Source organism: Bufo gargarizans, chromosome 4 (genome assembly GCF_014858855.1).
Source record: "Bufo gargarizans isolate SCDJY-AF-19 chromosome 4, ASM1485885v1, whole genome shotgun sequence".
In the NCBI taxonomy this organism is placed as follows: Eukaryota; Metazoa; Chordata; class Amphibia; order Anura; family Bufonidae; genus Bufo; species Bufo gargarizans.
In genome coordinates this window covers 78,170,577-78,190,752 of record NC_058083.1, presented here as the reverse complement: position 1 = coordinate 78,190,752, position 20,176 = coordinate 78,170,577, and positions in this window count along the sequence as shown.

The window sequence follows — 20,176 nt, the reverse complement described above, 5'->3', positions numbered from 1 at the left end:
AGCCTCATGGCAGCGGCCTTCCATCGTCAGTCCCCAGCCGCCACTATTTATCTTGGTGTGCCAGCCCTGCATTACATCATCAATTGTCTCCCTTAACATCACCCGTGCCCTGACCAATGCAGTTATTATGAAGGTCCACTTAACAACTGACACATGTACAAGTGCTTTTGGCCAGGGATGCTACATGTCCGTGGCGGCACACTGGGTGAACCTTGCGGAGGCCGGGAGCAAGTCGTACCCTGGGATGGCACAGGTGCTACTAACGCCAAGGATTGCGGGCCCACTTCCCATCAGGATTTTCACCACCAGCACCACCTACATTAGTTTAAGCAACCCTCCTCAGTGCTCCAGACAAAAAAATGACCAGGAGCCGTTGGCTCCTAAACTGAAGAATTTAGGAGCCAAATTACATTTTTTAGTCCCCAAATTTAAAATGCATATAATAAAAAAAAAAGGACTTTGAGAAGATGAGACGCAGGTCACAGTAGTGAGCCAGCACTACATATAGGAGAAAACAGCACCACATACCTCTCACATCCAGGGACATCTTCTGGGGGACAAGGTGACTAAAAATGGCGAATTGCGTGGTTTAGAGTTTTTTTTTTCTGTTACGGCCTTCACCGAGCGGAAATATTTTTTTATATTTTAATAGCTCACACTTTTTGGGACGTGGCGATATGTAATATGTTAATTCTTTATTGTTCGTAAATTTTATATGTAAAACTGGGAAGGGGGCCATTTAAACTTTTAGTATTTTGGTGTTTTTTTTTTGTTTAACTTTTTATTTAATAACCATTTCTTCCCTTAGGACTAGAACCTGGATCTTTTCATCCCTTGTGCTATTCACCCTGATAGATCTCTATCAGGGTGAATAGGATCTCACACATCTCCCTGCTGCCCTGTGCTCTGTGCACACAGCAACAGGGAGCTGAACATGGCAGCCAGGGCTCCAGTAGCGTCCTGGCTGCCATGGTAACGATCTGAGCCCCAGCAGTGTAATCTGCCACTGCCACCAATGGAGTGGATGGGGCCCTGTGGCCACCATATAACAATGGGGGGGGACTTGTGGCCAGTGATAATGGGGGGGGGGCTTGTGGCCAGTGATAATGGGGGGGATGAGGCTTTGGGGGGGCACACTGCATCACCAATGAATGTAATTAAAGAGGACCTTTCGTGGGTCCAAAGAATATTAACTTATTAGTAGTAGGCTGCATAGAGCGGCGCCCAGGGATCTAGATGCACTTACTATTAGTCCTGGGCGCCGTTCATCTGCTGTGGCCCCCGGTAATTTCAACATTCAGAGCAAGGAGGAGACGACGCCAGTGTCTGTCCTTCCCCCTGACAGCAGCGCTGACCAATCACAGCGCAGAGAGAGGAAGAAAAAACAACTCCCTCTCTCTGCGCTGTGATTGGTCAGCGCTGCTGTCAGGGGGAAGGACAGACACTGGCGTCTCCTCCTCCTTGCTCTGAATGTTGAAATTACCGGGGGCCACAGCGGGTGAACTGAGCGGCGCCTAGGACTAATAGTAAGTGCACTTGGATCCCTGGGCGCCGCTCTATGTAGCCTACTACTAATAAGTTAATATTCTTTGTACCCATGAAAGGTCCTTTTTAACTCCTGTCGGCAGCGGTATAACAGACCCGGCACCCGGCCTCAATAACAGAACATGCGATCTGTGGCACCTGAGGGGTTAATTACCGCAGATCGCATGCCCTGTTATTGAGGCCGGGTGCCGGGTCTGTTATACCGCTGCCTATACTTATGTTTTACATTCATTGGTGGCGCAGTGGCGACAGCTCCTCCCCTCCTCCTCCCTGCTCTCTCCCCATTGGTGGTAGTGGCGGCCGCGTCACAGTGGATAGGGAGGGACTCCTTCCTTCTCCACTGACTGTGCTGTGCTACTGAAGAGAACATAGGCTGCGCAGGATCGCGGCGGTACAGTCGCAAATGGCGACAAGACTAAAAAGTCTTGTCGCCATCTGCAAATTTTAAGGCGCATTGGCGACTGTTTTGGTCGCCATCTGGAGCCCTGCCCCTTCTCCTACTCTACTACATTTCCACCTCAGAATTATCATCTTTTAGCCCCAGTCAGCCATCAGTCAGTAGCTGTAAGCAGTGTAGCATGGCAGTGGGGAGGCGGCAAAAGGCCTCGCTTAAATTATTTTTCTTAGGTGAAAAACAGAACACCGCCGCAGAGCTATGACAGGGTATAAGGGACCAGACTGAGCTGTGGCTCTCGCCACTCAACCTACAACCAGGCATGGTTGTTTGTTGTGTCTGATAATGGCCGTAACAAGTTGGCATCTTTTCAGCTCGGCAAGCTCACACACATGGCAATCATACAGCTTATATGTCCCACGCACAACAAACATTCCAAACTTATACATTAATATAAATAAAGACATAATACACGAGAGTGGAGGTAAGCCAATGGGATGGCCTGTTAATTAACTTCAAAATAACCAAATAACCATAACATATTTTTAAACCCTAAACCATAAAAACTATAATTTTTTCAACCATAAACCATGACAGCAATACTTTTTTCAACCATAAACCATAAAAACAATGCAATAAATAACAAACAATAATACAAACAAAAACAATAATAATAATAGAATAAAATGTAATTGCGCAAAAATTGGAACCTGACAACGATGGCGGCAGAGTACGTAGTTCCAACAAAGCAGGGTAGATTATGGGAAAAACACAGCAGTTCCAACAGAGGCAGAACAACACTCTCCAAGGCCTTGGACAGTTTTATGACAGCCCGCCAGCACCCTCAACCTGATGCGCGGCCTAGTGTCACAAGTGTGGAAATTTTTTTGAAGATGGTGAAGGAGCATAGCAGACCGTGCCAGCGTCCTCAGTGATCCCTCTGTGCCTTACAACTATTGGGTGTCCAAAGCTGGATACGTGACACAAACTGGCACTCTACACCTCAGAGGTGCTGGCCTGCCCTGCCGCCAGCTTTGTGTCAAAGCGGGTATTTGTTGCTGCTGGGGGCATAATAACTGATAAGCGCATCCGTCTGTCAACTTAAAATGCTGACAGGTCGACTTATAAAAATGAACAAGGCCTGAATTTCCCCTGCTTCTCTACTCCACCAGATGAAAGTGGCTGAACATAAAGGCAATTTAAATGTGATGTTTTTAATGTACTAAATACACTGTATTCACATGCACTTCTGCCACCACAAAAAGGTTATATGGTTCAATCTTCCTTTTCTTGTCCTTCTTCTCATCATCCATCATATCAACATGCGTTTTAGGCAGCCCTCGCTCATAATGATTTGTAGGGTCAACTCACCTGCAGGCCCTCACATATGATTGGTAGGGTCAGCTCACCTGCAGGCCCTCACATATAATGTTTTAGAAGGTCAGCTCTCCTGCAGGCCCTCACATATGATTGGTAGGGTCAGCTCACCTGCAGGCCCTCACACCTAATGTTTTAGAAGGTCAGCTCACCTGCAGGCCCTCACATATAATTATTTTTTAGTATCAGCTCACCTGCAGGCCCGCACATATAATGATTTGTAGGGTCAGCTAACCTACAGGCCCTCACATCTAATGTTTTAGAGGGTCAGCTGACCAGAAAAGAATATTTTTTAAGGATAGCTGACCAGAAGGCCATTTCAAATAATGTTTTTGAGTGTTAGAGTACCTGTAGGCCCTCTGCTACATTATTTTTTACTCAGTTTAATTGCACACAGGACCTGGGCCTCTGCGTGCACCATCAGCAACACGGCCACTTACATGGCACGTACATTCCGCCTTCATAATATCAAATGTTATATAAGCTTCAAAGTATGTCACACGTACAGTAGCGTAGGATTTGTAAGTGTATGTGCAAATAAATAAAAATAGCTATTTGGGGTGAGCACACATTACACTGGAGATGTAGCCCTGATAATGTCACAGACTAGCATACACTGTGTATGGATAAAGTAGAGTATATGGGCCAGATTTATCATTACTCGGACAGCTCACTCCACTTTCACATATGGCTAAAGTCAGTTTTAGCCAAGTCAGATTTATGATCGGCCCTTTAAGACTGTAATAAATGTGGTTTGACGGTAGCAGTTTATCCGTCAGTAAGCAGCTTTACAAAAGTCGCACGTCTTTACGAAAAAGTCGCACGTCTTTACGAAAAAGTTGCATGTTCTATTAAAAAGTCTCATAAGATAAGCATGGTCCTTACTGGAGTAAAATTGCGCAATTTTTTGCGACTTTTTAAATAGTCGCAATAGTAAATCTGTCTAGAGATTAATTTACATAAGAAAACACGCCCACTTTCAGAAAACTGGCGAGCATAGTGCAGAGCAGAAAAAAGTCACAAATTTTTGCGCAGTTTTAGTGATTGCGCAAAAATTTGCGACTTTTTCACTCCATTATTCTGACTTGAGCTAATGATAAATCTGGCCCTATGTCTTTGATATGGATCAAACACACACACAGTAGATGTGGCACAAATTATTTAAATTAGCGCTGCAGTCTTCTGATGTAGTACAGTATTGGTCACAGAAAGACAAACACTATGAACTATAACATAAAGCCCAGATTTTTAAAATTTGACCTAAAGAAACCCGTTTCAGATGGTGTACTGTATATGTCACAAAAAACACACTATGGACACTAGATTATGCCCAGATTACTAAAATTTTAACAAAATAAACCCTTTTCGGATGGCGTACTGTGTATGTCACAGAAAACAACACACTATGGACATTAGATTAGTTTGTTAAAGTATACCTAAAGAAACCCTTTTCGGATGGAGTACTGTATATGTCAAGGATGTGTATTAAACGCACACACTATAGACAATAAATGTGGAGCTGATTTTTTGAATTTACGCAAAAAAAAACACAGTCTGAGGATGATGTACAGTATATGTCAGTAATAGGTATTAAATAAAAATATCTTGCTGCTGTCAAACACACACACTGTAGTCCTTAAAAGGACTTTGGGGTCTTTTAAAAAGCTTTTGTTAGCTTTTTTGAAATTTTTCAAATAGTTGTACCATACAAACACAAAAGGTATTGCAGTGCAGATGTGACAATTAACGGCAGACATCGTTGACATCAAAATTGTGGATATATTATGTGAAAAACATGTTTTCTGTATTTTATATTTTTTGTCAAAATCTGGACCTGACAACCACAAAAGGTATTAAATTGCAGATGACTCAAATCAGGGATTACACCCTTAAGATTATGGAAAAAAAAATAAAAAATTCTGTATTTTATTGGCCTACATAAGGCCCTAGCAACCAGCAAATGCATTGAAATGCAGATCACACAATTAAGGCCTCATGCACACGACCGTTGTGTGCATCCGTGGCCGTTGTGCCGTTTTCCGCTTTTTTTCGCGGACCCATTGACTTTCAATGGGTCCGTGGAAAAATCGGAAAATGCACCGTTTTGCAGCCGAGGCCGTGATCCGTGTATCCTGTCCGTCAAAAAAATATGACCTGTCCTATTTTTTTAACGGACAACGGTTCACGGACCCATTCAAGTCAATGGGTCCGTGAAAGAACACGGATGCACACAAGATTGGCATCCGTGTCCGTGATCCTGTGGCCGTAGGTTGCTTTCATACAGACGGATCCGAAGATCCGTCTGCATAAAAGCTTTTTCTGATCTAAGTTTTCACTTCGTGAAAACTCATTTCCGACAGTATATTCTAACACAGAAGCGTTCCCATGGTGATGGGGACGCTTCTAGTTAGAATACACTGCAAACTTTGTACAAGACTGCCCCCTCCTGCCTGGCAGCACCCGATCTCTTACAGGGGGATATGATAGCACAATTAACCCCTTCAGGTGTGGCACCTAAAGGGGTTAATTGTACTATCATATTCCCCTGTAAGAGATCAGGGCTGCCAGGCAGCAGGGGGCAGACCCCCCCCCCTCCCCAGTTTGAATATCGTTGGTGGCACAGTGTGCCAACCACCATCGCCCCCCCCCTCCCTCCCTCTATTGTATTAAATCGTTGGTGGCACAGTGTGCCAACCACCATCGGCCCCCCTCCCTCCCTCTATTGTATTAAATCGTTGGTGGAACAGTGTGCCAACCACCATCGGCCCCCCTCCCTCCCTCTATTGTATTAAATCGTTGGTGGCACAGTGTGCCAACCACCATCGCCCCCCCCCCACCCTCCCTCTATAGCAGTAACATTGGTGGCAGTGTGCGGTCTCAACAGTAGAAGATTCATACTTACCTGCTTGCTGCTGCGATGTCTGTGAACGGCCGGGAGCTCCTCCTACTGGTAAGTGACAGTTCTTTAGCAATGCGCCGCACAGACCTTTCACTTACCAGTAGGAGGAGCTCCCGGCCGGACACAGACATCGCAGCAGCAAGCAGGTAAGTATGAATCTTCTACTGTTGAGACCGCACACTGCCACCAATGTTACTGCTATAGAGGGGGGGGGGGCGATGGTGGTTGGCACACTGTGCCACCAACGATTTAATACAATAGAGGGAGGGAGGGGGGCCGATGGTGGTTGGCACACTGTGCCACCAACGATTTAATACAATAGAGGGAGGGAGGGGGGGGCCGATGGTGGTTGGCACACTGTGCCACCAACGATTTAATACAATAGAGGGAGGGAGGGGGGCCGATGGTGGTTGGCACACTGTGCCACCAACGATTTAATACAATAGAGGGGGGGGCGATGGTGGGGGCACACTGTGCCACCAACGATATTCAAACTGGGGAGGGGGGGGGGCTGCCCCCTGCTGCCTGGCAGCCCTGATCTAAAGGGGTTAATTGTGCTATCATATCCCCCAGTAAGAGATCGGGTGCTGCCAGGCAGCAGGGGGCAGTCTTGTACAAAGTTTGTAGTGTATTCTAACCTGAAGCGTCCCCATCACCATGGGAACGCCTCTGTGTTAGAATATACTGTCGGATCTGAGGTTCACGAAGTAGCTCATATCCGACAGTATATTCTAACATAGAGGCGTTCCCATGGTGATGGGGACGCTTCAAGTTAAAATATACCATTGGATTGGAAAAAACTCCAATCCGATGGTATAAAAGAACTCCAGACTTTACATTGAAAGTCAATGGGGACGGATCCGTTTGAAATGGCACCATATTGTGTCAACATCAAACGGATCCGTCCCCATTGACTTGCATTGTAATTCAGGACGGATCCGTTTGGCTCCGCACGGCCAGGCGGACACCAAAACGACTTTTTTTTCATGTCCGTGGATCCTCCAAAAATCAAAGAAGACCCACGGACGAAAAAACGGTCACGGATCACGGACCCACGGACCCCATTTTGCGGACCGTGAAAAAAAACTGTTGTGTGCATGAGGCCTAACGCATTACACCGTAGACAGCAAAAATGTGGTCAGATTCTGGGAAAAAATACTTTTTTCTGTATAACATTTTTGGGCCTGGATATGGTCCTGACAACCTTTATTTTTGCCCTGGATAAGGCCCTGACAACTAGCAAATGCTTTGAAATGCAGATCACACAATTAGCGCATTACACCGTAGACAGCAAAAATGTCAGATTCTGGGAAAAAAATTTTTTTTCTGTATTTACATTTTTGGCCTGGATATGGCCCTGACAACGTTTATTTTTGCCCTGGATAAGGCCCTGACAACCAGCAAATGCTTTGAAATATAGATCACACAATTAACGCATTACACCGTAGACAGCAAAAATGTGGTCAGATTCTGGGAAAATTGTATATTTTTTTTTACTTTTTCCCATTATATGGCACTGAAAACCACAGACGGTGTTCAAATGCAGAGCATGGAGATTAACGGATTAAACCGCAGACAGCAAAAATCTGTTCAGATTCTGGGAAATATATATATTTTTTTTTTTCACTTTTTTCCAATATATGGCCCAGCAAACCACAGACGGTGTTCAAATGCAGAGAACTGAGATTAACGGATTCAACTGCAGACAGCAAAAATGTATTCAGATTCTGGGAAATATGTTTTTTTCTTTTTTACTTTTTCCCAATATATGTGTAATGCAAGGCACCAACAAACAGACCAGTGATGAAAGCAAAAAGGTGTTTATTCACCAGAAACATAAACGTCCAGGACACTTGCTGGTAACAAGGAATAATAACAAAAAACCAGGCAAGGAGATTCCAGGAATAGTCCCAACCAGTGCTGAATGATGCTGTGCACTTGGCAGTCGAGTCACTCCAGATCTTGGGTCCGCTGTAAGGACAAAGTTCCTGGCAGTCTTCGGTCACTAGGAGTTGTGACCTATACCTGGTTGAGGGAAAATAACAGTGGGCACTGATCACCCTGAGAGACCTCCTTTTAAATGCCTGCTGACCAATCCCAGGGTGCCAAGTGTCCACTACCATAGGTGAACAAATTGCCCTGCACCTGAGTACAAGGCCTAAGGCAATCACAAGTTGATTAACCCATGGCTGGCTCCCTAATCCACTTTGCTCTTGTCAGTCAGTATAATATGCGCCACTGGTCGACGAAGTGCATAAGAAGCACGTACTCGCGACCGTGTATCCCTTTGCGAACCTGCCCTCGTGCGTACACACGGACGCATGATTGACTCAGCGCGAGTATGCGAGCGTGTGGACCCAGATGCGGAAACGGAAGTCGCAGGAGACACCGGAGACAACCCTGGCCGCGGCGTCTTGTCACTCGCCTGGCCACTCTGTCCCCGGGACTCCGACGGTCCTCCCCTCCGATGTCCACGCGAACGCATCTCCGCACTGGCTCGCAAAGGGGTCAGCGCTGGTGCATCAGAGACACGCATAACCTGTCCCGCAACTCCACGAGGACCCCTCTTGGTTCCCCTGGAGTGCAAAGCAGGTGAGGATCTTACAATATGGCCCTGAAAACCACAGACGGTGTTCAAATGCAGAGCACTGAGATTAACGGATTAAACCGCAGACAGCAAAAATGTGGTCAGATTCTGGAAAATATGTATATATTATTATTTTTTTTATACTTTTTCCCAATATAGAGTACAGACCAAAAGTTTGGACACACCTTCTCATTCAAAGAGTTTTCTTTATTTTCATTACTATGAAAATTGTAGATTCACACTGAAGGCATCAAAAGTATGAATTAACACATGTGGAATTATATACATAACAAAAAGGTGTGAAACAACTGAAAATATGTCATATTCTAGGTTCTTCAAAGTAGCCACCTTTTGCTTTGATTACTGCTTGGCACACTCTTGGCATTCTCTTGATGAGCTTAAAGAGGTAGTCACCTGAAATGGTCTTCTAACAGTCTTGAAGGAGTTCCCAGAGATACTTAGCACTTGTTGGCCCTTTTGCCTTATCTCTGCGGTCCAGCTCACCCCAAACCATCTCGATTGGGTTCAGGTCCGGTGACTGTGGAGGCCAGGTCATCTGGCGCAGCACCCCATAACTCTCCTTCGTGGTCAAATAGCCCTTACACAGCCTGGAGGTGTGTTTGGGGTCATTGTCCTGTTGAAAAATAAATGATGGTCCAACTAAACGCAAACGGGATGGAATAGCATGCTGCTGCAAGATGCTGTGGTAGCCATGCTGGTTCAGTATGCCTTCAATTTTGAATAAATCCCCAAGTGTCACCAGCAAAGCACCCCCACACCATCACACCTCCTCCTCCATGCTTCAAGGTGGGAACCAGGCATGTAGAGTCCATCCGTTCACCTTTTCTGCATCACACAAAGACACGGTGGTTGGAACCAAAGATCTAAAATTTGGACTCATCAGACCAAAGCACAGATTTCCACTGGTCTAATGATCATTCCTTGTGTTCTTTAGCCCAAACAAGTCTCTTCTGCTTGTTGCCTGTCCTTAGCAGTGGTTTCCTAGCAGATATTCTACAATGAAGGCCTGATTCACACAGTTTCCTCTTAACAGTTGTTCTAGAGATGTGTCTGCTGCTAGAACTCTGTGTGGCATTGACCTGGTCTCTAATCTGAGCTGCTGTTGTCACGACCGCTATCCCAGCAGCAGTCGTGTCGCACCAGACGGAGGGGAAGGGGGACCCTTATCTACGGATGGGAAATAGAACGGTCACCCCTGACTAACCCTAAGCTGGCACCTGTCTGCCCTGATACCCTAGACGGGGTGTGAACCCGTGCGGCGAGCAGGATGCCTAAACCCTCAGTCACCCTAACAAGACTAGACTGGGGAAAGGCAGATGGGAGCACTAGTCACCATCACTCACGTCTAGGAGAACAACAGGGGAAGACAGCAACAAACAAACAAACAATCAAACATAGATAGACTTATCCAGTCACGAGCAGAGAAGGTGATCCCAATAACGACAGTCCACACCAGACGAGAGCTCCACAGCAATACCATCAAACGATCTCCTTCAAAAGTCAGAATAGCACTGGAAATAAGGACTATATCTGGCAATGACTGCAAGTGAAACTGAAACTAATATAGTAGCTGGGAGTGGCAGACAGGACTCACCTGAGAAGGATGCCTACAAACTCCCAGTCAGGACAAAAAGGTTCACAAGGCAAAACCCTGATGACATACCCTGAACCACAGAGCAAACTCACAAGCTATCGCGAGTAGCAAGTCGCTGCGACCTTCTCCTCCCAGACCTGTCTGGATCAGTCACAGTCGTGACAGCTGTTAACCTGCGATTTCTGAGGCTGGTGACTCGGATGAACTTATCCTCCGCAGCAGAGGTGACTCTTGGTCTTCCTTTCCTGGGGCGGGCCGCATGTGAGCCAGTTTCTTTGTAGCGCTTGATGGTTTTTGTGACTGCACTTGGGGACACTTTCAAAGTTTTCCCAATTTTTCGGACTGACTAACCTTCATTTCTTAAAGTAATGATGGCCACTCGTTTTTCTTTACTTAGCTGCTTTTTTCTTGCCATAATACAAATTCAACTGATGGTCCCAACCCCATTTATAAGGCAAGAAATCCCACTTATTAAACCTGACAGGGCACACCTGTGAAGTGAAAACCATTTCAGGTGACTACCTCTTGAAGCTCATCAAGAGAATGCCAAGAGTGTGCAAAGCAGTAATCAAAGCAAAAGGTGGCTACTTTGAAGAACCTAGAATATGACATATTTTCAGTTGTTTCACACTTTTTTGTTATGTATATAATTCCACATGTGTTAATTCATAGTTTTGATGCCTTCAGTGTGAATCTACAATTTTCATAGTCATGAAAATAAAGAAAACTCTTTGAATAAGAAGGTGTGTCCAAACTTTTGGTCTGTACTGTATGCCCCTGAAAACCACAGGCGGTGTTCAAATGCAGAGCACTGACATTAACGGATTAAACTGCAGACAGTAAAAATGTGGTCAGATTCTGGGAAATATATGTAAATTATAAAAAATAAATAAAAAAGTGCAACTTTGCACTTTCAAATTGTTGCCAACACACACAATAGTCATTAAAATGACTTTTTGGTCTTTAAAACGTCTTTAAAATGAGTAATTTGCTATCAAATTCTCCCTACACACTCTGTCCCTTCCTAACAGCAGCTCTCTCTGACTCGCAATGAGCCGAACCCGCATGACCGGGTGCTATATGGCACCCGATGACGAGTTCCGGCCAGCCAATCACTGTAATGCCAGTAACCAACATGGCTACTGGCATTACAGTAAAGGCATTACTTACCTGCACGTTTATTGGCTGCTAATCAGGCGCCAAACGTGCAGGGAGGAGACTCGAGCATGGAGCTCGAGCACATGTGGTACTCGGCCGAGTACCACCATGTGCCGAGCATAGCAATGCTCGAGCCGAACAGGTATTCGGCCGAGCATACTATGCACATCACTAGTTGTAACCCATTGGCAGGTACAAGCTACAGTTTAGTGTATCTAAACTGGAATGGATTATTCCAGCTTAGCTCCCCCTCTGTGGAGAGATGGGCTGGACCCACATCCTGCAGTTTGGGTGGAGAAGGAAGTTAGGAGTAGTGTAGCCCACCCTCTCCTAGGGGAAGGGTGTGTGTGTGTGTGTGTGTGTGGAGTTCTCCTGCATAGGGAAGAAAGCAAGGAAATAGTCTCGGCTGAGACTTGGCCATATACCCAGTCTGGGCACCTTCAGCTCCACTGGAGGAAGAGAACAGAAACTGCAGCTAAACTCCAGAGTTCCAGGAAGAAACTATCACCTGAGAATCCATCTGTGAGATAAGTCCAGTGCCTAGGAGAAGCCAATTACTCCTCAGCTAGTCTGTCCCCACACAGCATAAGGTACCAGATAAGTGCAGAAGCTAATCCTGCCACAGTTACAGAGCTACTAAGCAGGTGTTTATCCTGCCAGTTCCACATTTAAAGCAGAAGTACTCATTCCTGCCAATGATTGCCAAAACCTGCAGGGACCAAGGGACCAAAGCTGTATACCACTTGGATGCAAGTTATTTAAAATAAAGCAACGTTTGAACTTCATCTAAAGGTCTGGACATCATTTAGTCTGCCAAATTCCTCTAGTACTCCTACTATCACTACACTCAAATTTATTGCAAGTGAGCCAGGAAGCCAGGAGTCCGGCCGTACCAAGGTAGGAGACACCGTGACACAACTAACATCAAGCTATAGAGACATTATAGGCCATTACACCACTCTGCCATTCCTAATCTGGGACGTGCGTTATAACACCTTGGAGAGGCCCTGGGATAGTACCCTGCACACGCTGCAATTGTTGTCAAGACAAATACAGAATATTATCCACCCATACCTGGCCACTGCAGTATCAAATAACTGGATGTCCATAACTGTATCTGCAATGAGCCGGACAGGGGTATGCACTCTGACGCAAAATTATGCAATGGCTGAGTCAGGTGTAGGTAATAGTCTATAGTTTTGTTTGTGACGCCAATTGCAGCGTGCGCAGGATACTGTCAAAGGGCCCTTTAAAGGTGTTATAATGCACGTCCCAGTTTAGAAATGCCAGAGTGGTGTAATGTCTCTGTATGGTAGTGGCAATTGTGTCACCGTTGTCTCCTACCTGGGTACGGCTGGACTCCTGGATCCTGGCTCACTTGCAATAAATTGAGTGTAGTGCTAGTAGGAGTAATAGAGGGATTTTGCTGCAGTAATTGAGATCCAGATCTTTGGTGAAGTTCAAACTTGTCTTTACTGATTGTAACGTTCATCCAAGCAAGATACAGCTTTTGTCTTAGGTCCCAGCAGCTATTGGCAATGGTTGGCAGGAATTTATCTTCTGCTCTTTCATGTACCTGGAGCTTGCAGGAAAAGACATCTGCTTTGAAGCTCTATACTATGGCAGGAATTTGGCTTCTGCACTTTCTATCTTCGGCTGACTAGCTGAGGAGGAATCTGGCTTCTCCTGGGTATCTGGACTTTACTCACAGTTATCTTCACAGGGTATGATTTCTTCCTGGAACTGGAGCTGTCTGATTGCTTCTTCCAGCTGAGGCTGCAGGGCTCAGGCTGGGTATGGTGATCAATGTCTCAGCCGAGACAAGATCCTGGCTTCCTTATCTATATCTGGTAGCTCCTACACACACAGCCTTCCCCTAGCAGGGGTGGCTGGCACACTCACTCTAACTTCCTTCTCTCCCCATGCTGCAGGATGTGGGCACAGCCCCCTCTGCTCACAGAGGGGGAGCTAAGCTGGAACGAACTATTCCAACTTATATATACTAAACTGTAGCTAAGTCCTTGCTAACACATTGCTGCCACCTGCTGGTGAACATGGAAATTACAGCAATATACATTTATTATGGATTAGTAACACAACTCTGGGGTGTTACATATCCCTTTCCCTGCCCACGCTATCCATTTTTAGACCTGGCATGAGCGTGAAAAATATGCAGATTGCGGTGCCAAGGACCTTTGCGCCACAATCTGTGTCAGAAATACGCCTAACATAGACGTATTTCTATATAACAAATGACCACCTAATTGTATTATTATTCGGGGGTTGGACTAATCTTTATATTATATAGATTCTAGTGTATTATACTGTGCCCTGTATTTCCTAGTAGAAAATGATCCTTGTGAAACACAGTCCTCATCCCTGGACCAGGTAGCGCTCTGTCAGTACATGGCGGCCTCCCCTTTCCACCACGCTGCTCCGTTGTGTACTGGTGCTCCTTCTGACATTAGGGCTGGGTTCACATCGTATATTTGCCATCCATTTAATGCATACCAAAAATGTATGTGTTAACAGATGCCTCAGACTGATGCCGTACAGTGACGTCCATTCACCATACAGTTCCATGGTAGCAAAAAAATATACGTTAACTTATGCATTTTTTTAATGGACTCTGCAGGATACAAAAACGTGGAGTGCTGCACATTAGTGTACATAAAACCGATAGGAAATAAACATTTTCTACGCTCCAGCAGGGCACATTTTTGAAAATTTCCCTTTTAAACGCATAAAAATGGCCCCTGATTAAAATACATATTTTTTATGGGAATTTTTGCCAATGATCCCCCTCTGGTATATCACTGTACTTCAAGTGTTTGTGGCTGCAAACGCACGGTTCGCGAACATTTGATTGCGTTTGCAAACGCACGTTCGCAAATCGTCCCCACCGATGTTCGGCCACCACTAGTTACTACATTCTCAATAGTCACATCACTTAAAGGGGTCGGTACCGATTCTGCATGAGTTTCATCACTAGCTGCAGAAGGGTTTCTATTTCCCCACAGTCCCCATGCCAAAAGTACACCGCGGCCCCACTTCACCTCATGTATGCGCACTTTAACATCACAAATATCATTAGTCCCAGTTCCCACTGGAGTCTCACACATGCTATCCCCATGAAAGTCTCGCACATAGTTCTCAGCCACCGGGCTGGTCAGAATCAGGATCATCTGACCCTCTGCAACACACAAAATAATTGGAACGCTTTTACCCATTGTTGTCACGGGTTCGGCAGTCCCGGGAGATGAGGACGCTCCAGGATCCTCCATCCCACGATCACCTGCAGACTCCTCACTGCAGTGGTTACCATGAGAAACGCCTCAATTCCGGCCTCCTTCCAGACGGGGAGTCACACTCTCTGGAGACCTTCCTTGAGTTCTCCAGCCGCAGAATATGAAACACTTTCACCGCTCCATAACTGCTGAACAGCTGCATGCTGTTGTGGTTGGTCGCACCTAGCAACTACATCACGGCTCCTCTGCACATCCTCTTCAGAACTCGGTGCACACTGGCCGCAAACACTTGTACTCTTGAGAGCCACACCACTCTCCATCTCACTTTCTTCCCATCGGTTGCCCTGGGCAATGGCATACATCAGCTTTTCCTCCAAACCTCCAGGTACATCACAGACACCTTGGACTTTAACAAAGTGTCCATTCAGCATTGAAGACTCTCTCTCCAGCGCCATCTGCAGCTGTGCCTCCAAAGCCTCCCGTTCTAGAATCAAGTACAGCAATTTCCATGGGGCATATCCCATCTCCTTGGCCAGGGTTTCTCGACGTTTTTTGTATGCGACCACCGTCTGGCATATTCCTCCACGAGAGCCAAAAGACTTTCAGCATGCAAGTTCATTTAATCAGAGACCACACAATTTTTTCCCAGGTCAGTCTCTTTCACTTTTCCGTTGCCCCTAGCAACACTTCACTTTTCCGTTGCCTTTTTGCACAGACACGGCCCTTGCTGGTGCCCACAGGTGCCCTTGTGCCCGCATCCTCCACCAATTGTGAGGGGCAGCTTTCTTTTAGGGGATCATCCTCACAGATACAGCTTCAGGACACCAAGTTTAAGCTCCAAACAGTGCATTTATTGTTGTACACTAGCAAAAGCAAAACAACAAAACAATAAACACTCGCCCGTCCAGGCTCTAACTAATACATTAACGTCCCTGACTCACCTATTAGGTACAGTTAACACCCTGTGAACCGATGCAGCTTTCCCAGCCAAGGTCCCACAGTCTCCTAGCTGTACAGAGCACAGTACACCCACTGTCTCAAGTCCAATGTCTCTTCTGGGGGATTAAGGCTCAGTAGTCTGCTTGACTATAGCCCTGTGACCCTCCCAGGCGTTGCTGCGTCCCCCAACCTAAGGCTACCACCCAGCCTCGTGGCCCCTCAGCCTTGTCTGGTTGAGACCACACTCCCAGAGCCCCCAGGACTCTGTCCACAGGTAACACAATGCCACCTTACTGACACCCTGGGTGGTGCTTTATGCCAGCCTGAGTACCTCAAGCTGGTCTCACCTGTGGTGGAATAGGGGTGCGGACTGCACTATCCACCCCTTTCTTGCCTCTAACCTGTGTGACATCTGTCACTATCTCACAGGTGGAATAGGCAAATGGGGGTGTAGAATGGGAGGAGCCAGGGCAAGAAGTGGGATGGGCAAGGGGTGGGTAGTGGGCGGAATTAGGGGGCCCAATTCATATTCTTGCTATGGGGCCAAATGATTTCTATGTACGCCCCTGGATGGAGGACAGCTAGTGCTGGCAGGGTGAATTTTAGAATGTATGGGCTCCTGAGAGTGACAGACACAGGCTCTTCTTCCTGCAGCACTTCTTGTGTCATTGATCGGTCTCCCCTCCTGTTTTTGCAGACTACAGAGTAGTCTCTGTAGCAGGAAGTTGGACTGTACTAATAGTACAGAAGGGGAGACATTATCTTCCTAAAGCACACTGTACTGAGCCTTGGCTGCACTGTGAAGCAGCCAGGCTGCTCCATTAATGGTCCTTACTGGTGGGTGGAGTGCATCTCACTGCTCTGTTCCACTGGCATTCTAGAGCCATACAGTGAGTGTCAAGGGGGGTGGGGCCTACCAGAGGATCCTCCAGTCCTCCACTGGGTCAATACCATACTAGGCCCAAGGGTTTGGGAAAAGGCATATGGCTCAGTCTTTTTTTTTTTGCAAGCCATTACTATAACATGCTTTTCTTAGTTATACCAAGGAGCCTGCAATACTATATTACAAAGTAAGATTGTCCCTGAGATAATTGCCAACATGCTAGAAACCACAGAAATTGATAGTATTGCAAAAGAAAATTACAAGCAACTGTAGAATTTGTTGGCCAAAATTGGTAATAGAAACATCAACAATTCTTTCAATATGCCAAAAATTAGTAATGCACTTTTCTCACAGGGACTCAAAGCACAGGGATAGTTGTGTGGCTGAGGTGACTCCCTGGGAAGTCAGTGACTAACATATAGGAACTAGATCCCAATTCTCAATGCAAACTAGGGTCAATTTTGTATGAAGTCAATTTGCCTATTTGTATGCTTTTGGAGTGTAGGAGGAAAATCTGAGTACTCGGAGGAAACCTACACAAACACGGCTTGACTATGACAAACCAATCCCTACCTGAAAATAACCCCCTTTAAAAATAAAAATTTAAACTGAAGCTGAAAAGACATGACATATGAGCCATGACAACAGGAAAGACAAATGCAATAGCGTTAATGGTGAAAACATTGTAGTAGTAGAAAGCCATGGCCTGGAAAAATGGATAAAGTAGTCAACAAAGACAACAAAGACTTGAAGAATGGATGGAGAAAGAGGAAGAGGATGACCAGCAAAAAGATGGATGGTTCAGTCAAATAAATCGTCAATGTGTCATTGAGAAGCCTGAAGGGCCAACAGAAGACGAGACATTGTAGAGAAACATTATTCATATGGTCACCAGGAGTGGAAACCAACGTGATGGCACTTAATGATGATGATGAGTTATGGTTTATATGTTGTACAGAATTCTTTATCATCAAACTACTGGACTATTCTTCTGGAGTTTCTTGTAGAGGCAAATAGAAATATGTTTGTAGTATACACAGCATCTGAATATAAAAAGACAGCAATATAACATATGTAACACAACCAAAGGACACTTATTGTGGCGAAAAGTTTGTTGTTAGCGTTGTGTATAGCAAAACTTGACATCAGTTATAAAGAAGCTAAAATATCTTGCTTCTTGTGCTATAGAATATCCTATTTTCTACGGGATCATTATCATTCCCTTAACCCTCTCAGGCCCATCCTTCATCTCTGTGCCCTCTCACCACTGCCTTAATGTATTGCGGTAGTGAGTGATATCCGTACATGTCCCATTGTACATTACTACAAGCACTGGCACTGAGCGAGCCTTGCAAGTCATCCAGTCGTGATTTAAAACCTGCATTGGCGGTGGAAGCATAAGAATATATGTCCAAAGCTTAGATTCGGCCTCCAAGGGATCAATAAGGGTCTGATATATTCTCCCGCATCCTCTAGAAGCATTGCTTTACTATTTGCATGTAACTCAAGCATCCCAGCTGGTTTCACCTTCCCCAAGGCTTAGCAAATAATGTTTCTGTTCGCATCTATAAAATTGCTTCAGCTGTACTGGGAAAGGCAAGAAATATTGGCTTAGTCATATCTTTTATCATTACAGCTATGACAAGCAGCCTTCTATGTGATGCATTAGCATCAACAAACCCAGTCAATGTCTCCTCAGCTGTGATTAACGCTTACAAAGCCAGTTGTACTGCTTAAGGCTTTGTCTGTATCATGTTTGACCATCATAATACCTTCTGCCTGTTTACCAGTCTAAGTTATTGTATTGGCTGTGCATTCCAAATAACTTATATACCTCATCTTTACCTTTAAATTGCACACCAAATTTTCCAATAAGATACCACCAATAAAAAATACAGATCATTAAATGTAGATGTAAAGGTGGTCTAGACATTACCCAGGATATTTATGGCCAATAAGTGGTGTACTTCGGCTCCCCACTCTAACTTGGTACAGCATTTTTGCCGAACTCACAACTTTTAAGTGTCTCACAAGAGGCAACAGGCTTTATGGTTACAGCAATTTTTTTTTGAGGCAACAGGCTTGATAGTTAAAAAAAAAAAAAGTCTCTTTTGGGGCAACAGGCTTGATGGTTTCAACAGCCACTATTGGTGGCTACCTGTAACGGTCACGTACACACACACACAGGGGGGGAGGATAGTGACCACTGCGCTCTACCCTCACCCCTGGCCCTGCCTACTTGCCTCACGAGTCCTGATGACAGGGGACAACTGGACGGCAGTCCTTAACCTAGAATACGTGCGGGAAGGACAGACAAGACAAATAACGGATAGTGAACGGACCAGGTCAAAACCAAGAGGACAACACAGTACAGAGGGATAAGCAAAGAAAGGTCAGGAGAAGCCGGGGTCATAAATACCAAGGGGGTCGAGAAGTACCAAAGGAGTCCGCAAAGAATAGTCAGGTGGAAGCCGAGGTCAATATACCAGGAAGGATGCGCAGTACAGGAGGAGCAGGCAAAGGAACGTCAGGGAACAGGATCAGGTAAGTACACAGGTATCCAACAACTGCCAGGAACCTAAATTAACAGGCAACCTGTGGCCAGCAGGCTGCCTGTATTTATAGTGGGGAGTGAGGGTCATATGACGTGGCCAGCGACACATGACCGACAGACCGACCAGTCGAGCACCGAGTGATCAGCTCAGCGCTCAAGGCAGACCTAGGAGCAGGGGGCCTCCCAGCTAGCAAAGCCGCCCTGGGAACGAGGTCAAACACAGATCCCCGCTCCCGAAGCTAAGCAGCAGTTCTGCGGCTGATGGGAGACCAAGTGCGCCTTCAGAACCCTGTTACACTACCAGCTTGCTTCTCCTGTAGAGATGAGCTCTGGTTCTAGCCTTAAACTCAACCCAATGGATCACGACAAGTCTGCACAGCAGGCTCCTGCTGAGTGGCAGTGATGAAGAGGACTACTTTCTGCTTCATATAGATCATGGTTACTCTTCACTGTCAAGTGCTCTCTGCATTGAGCTTCTTCACAGCCCTTCCCAACCGTTTTGAGTGACAGCTATAACATCTAACTAGGAGACCTCTACAGCTGTCACTCAGAGCAGAGGGGAGGAAGCTTTGAGGCAGGTAAATACAGAGAGATATTCGTGGTGAAGCTCCATCTCCTGGGTCATTTATGGGTGGTGTAATTTCTGTAGAGCACTGAGCAGGGACAGACAAAGACAATGAGTCCCTAAACAAAATCTACCCAACTGTCCCTACCTACTTGCAGTATAAGCCTTAAATGGCAGAACCGCAACGGGATGATGGTCCCTACTCTATATAAGTGCAGAGACAAACAACAAACACACATACAGGCAAAAAAGGCCAAGTTGACAGAAATGGGTTAGAACCAAATGAACTACACAGTACCAAAACCGGGACACAAAGAATAGTCAAAAGAAATGCTAGGATCAGAAGCACAGAGTATAAATCAGCAAACCAGGAACAGGGAACCAGTAACAACACTAGTGAGCCAAAGGACTA